The sequence below is a fragment of the Panulirus ornatus genome, chromosome 11 (assembly GCF_036320965.1).
Source record: "Panulirus ornatus isolate Po-2019 chromosome 11, ASM3632096v1, whole genome shotgun sequence".
Classification (NCBI taxonomy): domain Eukaryota; kingdom Metazoa; phylum Arthropoda; class Malacostraca; order Decapoda; family Palinuridae; genus Panulirus; species Panulirus ornatus.
The window spans coordinates 46,333,975-46,340,511 of record NC_092234.1 but is presented as its reverse complement, the minus strand read 5'-3'; the positions used below and the strand labels follow the sequence as shown (position 1 = coordinate 46,340,511).

Genomic DNA, 6,537 nt, shown 5'->3' with positions numbered 1-6,537 from the left:
CCTCATCATCCCCCATGAACTTGAATGAGAAATCCCCGGAGGTCAGGGTATGATGTGTTCACACACACACACACACACACACACACACACACACACACACACACACACACTTGACCTCTCTACCTCTCCCTCCCTGTACACAGTCCCGGCCATGATGATCATCACTGCCACTGTGGCAGTACAACGTGTTCTTCACATCGGAGATGATGTTCTTCAACATTCTCACGTCCACGGAGACGTCACAAACCCAAGGTACAAATACATAAATACGACCACATACAGACGGACATGATAACTCACACACACACACATACACACAAGATTGTGAATGGTGGATGAAATGGGGCAAAATGACTGAGGACATGGTTCATACAGACACCGTATGTAAATTTAAGATGTATGATGGTTGGGAATGTTCAAGAGATGGTGGCCCCCACGAGTGTAGAACTCCCTCCCCGTACAGTACAAGAGATGGTGGCCCCACGAGTGTAGAACTCCCTCCCCCGTACAGTACAAGAGATGGTGGACCCCCACGAGTGTAGAACTCCCTCCCCCGTACAGTACAAGAGATGGTGGACCCCACGAGTGTAGAACTCCCTCCCCCGTACAGTACAAGAGATGGTGGCGCCCCACGAGTGTAGAACTCCCTCCCCCGTACAGTACAAGAGATGGTGGACCCCCACGAGTGTAGAACTCCCTCCCCGTACAGTACAAGAGATGGTGGACCCCACGAGTGTAGAACTCCCTCCCCCGTACAGTACAAGAGATGGTGGACCCCCACGAGTGTAGAACTCCCTCCCCGTACAGTACAAGAGATGGTGGCCCCACGAGTGTAGAACTCCCTCCCCGTACAGTACAAGAGATGGGGCCCCACGAGTGTAGAACTCCCTCCCCGTACAGTACAAGAGATGGTGGCCCCACGAGTGTAGAACTCCCTCCCTGTACAGTACAAGAGATGGTGGCCCCACGAGTGTAGAACTCCCTCCCCGTACAGTACAAGAGATGGGGCCCCACGAGTGTAGAACTCCCTCCCCCGTACAGTACAAGAGATGGTGGCCCCACGAGTGTAGAACTCCCTCCCCGTACAGTACAAGAGATGGGGCCCCAAGAGTGTAGAACTCCCTCCCCCGTACAGTACAAGAGATGGTGGCCCCACGAGTGTAGAACTCCCTCCCCCGTACGGTAGAAAATAAGATTTACACATACGCAAATTCGTCCTATTTCAAAATTTCTGTTTCTTTACACCACTCCATAAACCCACCCCTCCCATCACCACCACCCACTTCACAAGCACCACCCACTCCATACGTCTCATTTCATATCATGTTTAACGAATCTAATTCATTTGTGTATATATATATATATATATATATATATATATATATATATATATATATATATATATATATATATATATTTTTTTTTTTTTCAAACTATTCGCCATTTCCCGCGTTAGCGAGGTAGCGTTAAGAACAGAGAACTGGGCCTTTGAGGGAATATCCTCACCTGGCCCCCTTCTCTGTTCCTTCTTTTGGAAAATCAAAAAAAAAATAATGAGAGGGGAGGATTTCCAGCCCCCCCCCCCCCCCCCCGCTCCCTCCCCTTTTAGTCGCCTTCTACGACACGCAGGGAATACGTGGGAAGTATTCTTTCTCCCCTATCCCTAGGGATATATATATATATATATATATATATATATATATATATATATATATATATATATATATATATATATATATATATGTGTGTGTGTGTGTGTGTGTGTGTGTGTGTGTGTGTGTGTGTGTGTGATTCCAAAACACCCATACATATCAAAATCTGGGATTCCAAAATACCCTCAGATGTTAGACACACACACACACACACGCGCGCACGCGTGCGCTTCCCAAAAAGCTGTTGACAAAGCACCACAGAAAAAAAAAAAAAAATGTTTCAAATATACCTGAAGCTCACGGAACGAGTAATCGAATCTGGGGCGTGGATAGGGGGAGCTGGCTTCACGCACAGGAAAACAATACCTGGTATCAAATGGGTGAGGAGGGAGGGAGTGTGTGTGTGGGTGAGGAGGGAGGGAGTGTGGGTGTGTGTGCGTGGTGGATTGCGTTCGGCTAGCTCCCCGTGGCAAGTCGGGTGCCACAGGGATCAGTTTATGGGGCCCACGCTATTCATAATATCATGTCGGCGATGGTATCAAAATCTGCCGACGACTGGGCACGCAGCAGACACACGCAGCTCGGTTAAAGGAAGAATGTTGGAAAATAGATAAGAGTAACTCCAAAACACAGTTGATGGAATGGTGAGAGGCACATGCGTAAAATACTCCATTCTGGCGCTTGGGAAAATATTATTGAAAAATCATTATCCCCCCCCCAAAAAAAATCTTGTTTGGTAAACCAATGATGAGAATAAAAAAATGAAAAGACCTTACGGTGTTCTATCAGCAATGATCCAGTAAAAAGAAATACCTGTGTATAATAGAGCTGGCACAGAGCTAGACTTCACAGCTAGAGATATCAATTCTAAAACGAGGATCACAATACTTACATACTTACACTTTACAACTCCCTCGTCAGAACTCACTAGCCACACGCTGTTTTAAGTAAACAAACGACCAACGACGAAGGAAAACTAGAACGAGTCCAGAGAAGAGCAACGAAACCAGTTCCGTCCCTCGGGAAATAACTCTCATCACACAAATCTCAGACATTTGAAATGATCTTCAATAAATGCCAGACTCGCGACGGAAGCTCTCATATTTATAGATAATTTCCATCACATGATATACGACCATTTCTTCACGTACAAGAGACTGGACGACCAGACATGATAGCCAGGACAATGTACTGATAGCGTGTGCAGTCTTACATTATCCGGAACACCTGAGGAAGGTGTTCAATTAATTCTGTCGACCGTTGTTGGCCTTTACGAGACCCCTCAGAAGTCAACAGCCTAATAACTAACTAACTAACTTATCGAAATGATAGTAGAACACTGTGGAAGGATGGAAGGCTGGAAGGTTGAAGAGTGAGCGGTATGGGGAAAATGTTTCTCGAACCGCCGAGTTTTCCACAACAACTCAAATGACTATATGATCGCAGGATGTCACTACCACTGCTGCCTACACTATCATTACCTACAACTCAAAGCTCGAGAGATACGTAATCTATCCAGATTGCCAGTAATTACGACTGGTGTTAAGAGAGAAAATACAACCAAATAAACTGTCTTGTAATTCACAATTTCCTTTTTCTTTACGCCGTGTTCGATCTTGAATTTCCTCCCCGGACAACCCCCCCCCCCCCAAATGAAATCATCGGCGTTGGGAAAGTCTGACTTTCCTATAGAATTTCCATGGCAGTATACTTCCTCCACAGACAGCGACCATTTATTTATTTTTTCAGCGGTTTTCCCCCGCCAGGCTGTTGAGCCAGAGGGAGCGGTGGATGTTGGTGCCTTACCTACAATCTGCATCTACCATTGACCAAACTACGACCTTATGACACGACACGACACGACTACCCCGTCCTCCAGCAGATGAAGCCAGCGTCAGTGACCATCCGATCACCTGTCGTCCCACCCACTGCACACACACACACACACACACCATCTCTCCTCCTCCTCCTCCTTCACCACAACCCACCCACACCACCTCCCTCCCTCAGCCCACTCAACGCCGCCCTATCGTCACAGCTGTCAAAAGGGGGTAAGACCTGGCGTGAATGGCGCTTTTATCGCCGTCCTCCGCCCGACACCGACGGACGGGCTGGGTCTGTCCCGCTCGCGCGTTCAGCTGCGCGCCCTCCCGCCATGACGCCGTGGGCAGCCGTGATTTACGACGGGAGATCATCTCTCGTCCTCCAGGCTGGGGCGATCACCTCCGTCGGCGGGGGCTTCCACAAGGAGGGTGGCGGGGGAGAGGTCGAAGTCTAACCTGGCGCAGGTCTTAGATCTTAAGGCAAGGCGATGCGACCCTTGGACGTGCTGGCCTCTACGACCTGGCCCTTAGGAGGGGTGAAGGGAGGGGCAAGGGCTGGGTTCTAAAGGCCAGGCCATCACTGCCAGAGGGTCGTCGTGGCGTCGTGTTTTAAGGGGCCGTGCCGTCGTCGTGTTTTGAGGCGTCGTGTAGTCGTCTTTTCAGGCGTCGTGCCGTCGCGTTTTTAAAGGCTTCGTGTTGTAAGGCGTCGTGCCTTCAAGTTTTAAAGGCGTCGTTCCGTCGTGTTTTTAAAAGCGTCGTGGCATCGTGTTGTAAACGCGTCGTGCCTTCAAGTTTTAAAGGCGTCGTTCCGTCGTGTTTCTAAAGGCGTCGCGGTGCCTAAGACTTTCCACAAACGCTATGTGTATGTCTGTGTATGACCCGTGTGTCAGTCTGTATGTTGTCCTCCTCTGTGACCAATTACAGGTCTGTTCACCGACGTCAGGCAGAACATGGGAGTTCTACATGACACTTGCAGGACGTTTGAGGGAATGGGTGCCCTACCCATCCCTAGTGCTGTCAGTGGTGATGGGTACGGTGTTGTCAATGATGACGGGTATGGTGCTGTCAATTATGACGTGTGGAGAGTTGTCAGTCAATGGTAGCTGATATATATATATATATATATATATATATATATATATATATATATATATATATATATATATATATATATATTCTCACCCACCTCCCCAATCATATTTGATCGCGTTTTCCCGCGTTAGCGAGGTAGCGTCAACTACAGACGAAGGAAGTCCGCATCCGCTCCGTTCACACTCAGTCTCTAGCTGTCATGTGTAATGCACCGAAACCACAGCTCCCTTTCCACATCAGGCCCCACAAAACTTTCCATAGTTTACCCCAGACGCTTCACATGCCCTGGTTCAGTCCATTGATAGCACGTCCACCCCAGTATACCACATCGTTTCAATTCACTCTATTCCTTGCACGCCTTTCAGCCTCCTGTATGTTCAGGCCCCGATCGCTCAAAATATTTCACTCCATCCTTCCATCTCCAATTTGGTCTCCCGCTTCTCCTCGTTCCCTCCACCTCTGACACATATATCCTCTTGGTCAATCTTTCCTCACTCATTCTCTCCAAATGCCTAAACCATTGCAACACACCCCTCTTCTGCTCTCTCAACCAGACTCTTTTTATTACCACACATCTCTCTTTCCCTTTCATTACTGACTCGATCAAACCACCCCACACCACATATTGTCCTCAAACATCTCATTTCCAATACATCCACCTTCCTCCGTACAACCCCTATCTATAGCCCACGCCTCGCAACCATATAACATTGTTGGAACCACTATTCTTTCAAACATACACATTTTTGCTCTCCGAGATAACGTTCTCTCCTTCCACACATTCTTCAACGCTTCCAGAACCTTCACCCCCCCTACCCCACCCTGTGACTCACTTCCGCTTTCATGGTTCCATTCGCTGCTAAGTCCACTCCCGGATATCTAAAACACTTCACTTCTTCAAGTTGTCTCCATTCAAAATCACACCCCGATCAACCTGTTCTTCAACCCTGCTGAACCTAACAATCTTGCTTTTATTCATATTTACTCACAACTTTCTCCATTCACAAACACGTCCAAACTCAGTCACCAACTCATGCAGTTTGTCAATCGATTCCGCCACCAGCGCTGTATCATCAACGAACAACAACAGACTCACTCACGCCCTTTCATTCCCAACAGACTACATACTTGCCCCTCTCTCCAAAACTCTTGCATTTACCTCCCTCTCCACCTCATCCATAAACAAATAAAACAGCCATGGTGACATTACACACCCATGATACCGACCATCCTTCACCCTGAACCATTCACTCTCCTCTCTTCCTACTCGTAAACAAGCCTTACACACACACACACACACACACACACACAAACACACACCCACCATGGGGAGGATGAAAAACTGGGCTGGCTGGGGGCCGACTGCCCTGCACACAAGATTGGAACCCTGTCGGGGCCCGTGCGTGACTCAAGGTCAGCAACGCTAACCGCAATACCCACAGTGGTGGCGGTAGATAAGACTGCTCTCAGTGGCAACAGTTAATGCCGGGCAGCCAGCTGCCTGCCACTGGTTCGTACGCCATCATAAATCAACCACCACAAAGAAATGCCATAAATGAATTATCTCTCTCTCTCTCTCTCTCTCTCTCTCTCTCTCTCTCTCTCTCTCTCTTTTTGACAATACTTCAGCGGAGGGCAATTACATCAGAAGCTTAATTAAGAGAGCATTAATTGGCCACTCGCAGAAATATTAACTAATTTACCCGGAGGGACCAAAGCCAAAAAGTATTCAGAAATATTCGCTTGCTTATCAAGTGGGGGAAAAAAAAATAATTCAAATGAATATAATCATTTTTTTTCCTCCAATTTTTTTTTCCTTTTTTTTTTCTTGCCCCCCCATCCCCAACACCCCCCACCCCCCCACCAACAGTGGTTATAGGAAGAAAAAAAAAAATATTTTTCAAAAATTATTATTTGTTTGGTTTTTGATGTTAGCTTTGACGGGTGTCCGTGCAACAAGGGCGTATAAG

General features: G+C 47.5%; 2 protein-coding genes across 2 annotated transcripts in view; one reads left to right on the top strand and one right to left on the bottom strand.

Annotated features, from left to right (window-relative positions):
• The window catches only part of LOC139751466 (uncharacterized), a 690,594-nt gene that overhangs the window by 258,642 nt on the left and 425,415 nt on the right, over positions 1 to 6,537 (bottom strand). The window lies entirely within an intron of this gene.
• The window catches only part of LOC139751465 (uncharacterized), a 393,736-nt gene that overhangs the window by 42,233 nt on the left and 344,966 nt on the right, over positions 1 to 6,537 (top strand). The gene's annotated exons all lie outside the window — the stretch shown is intronic.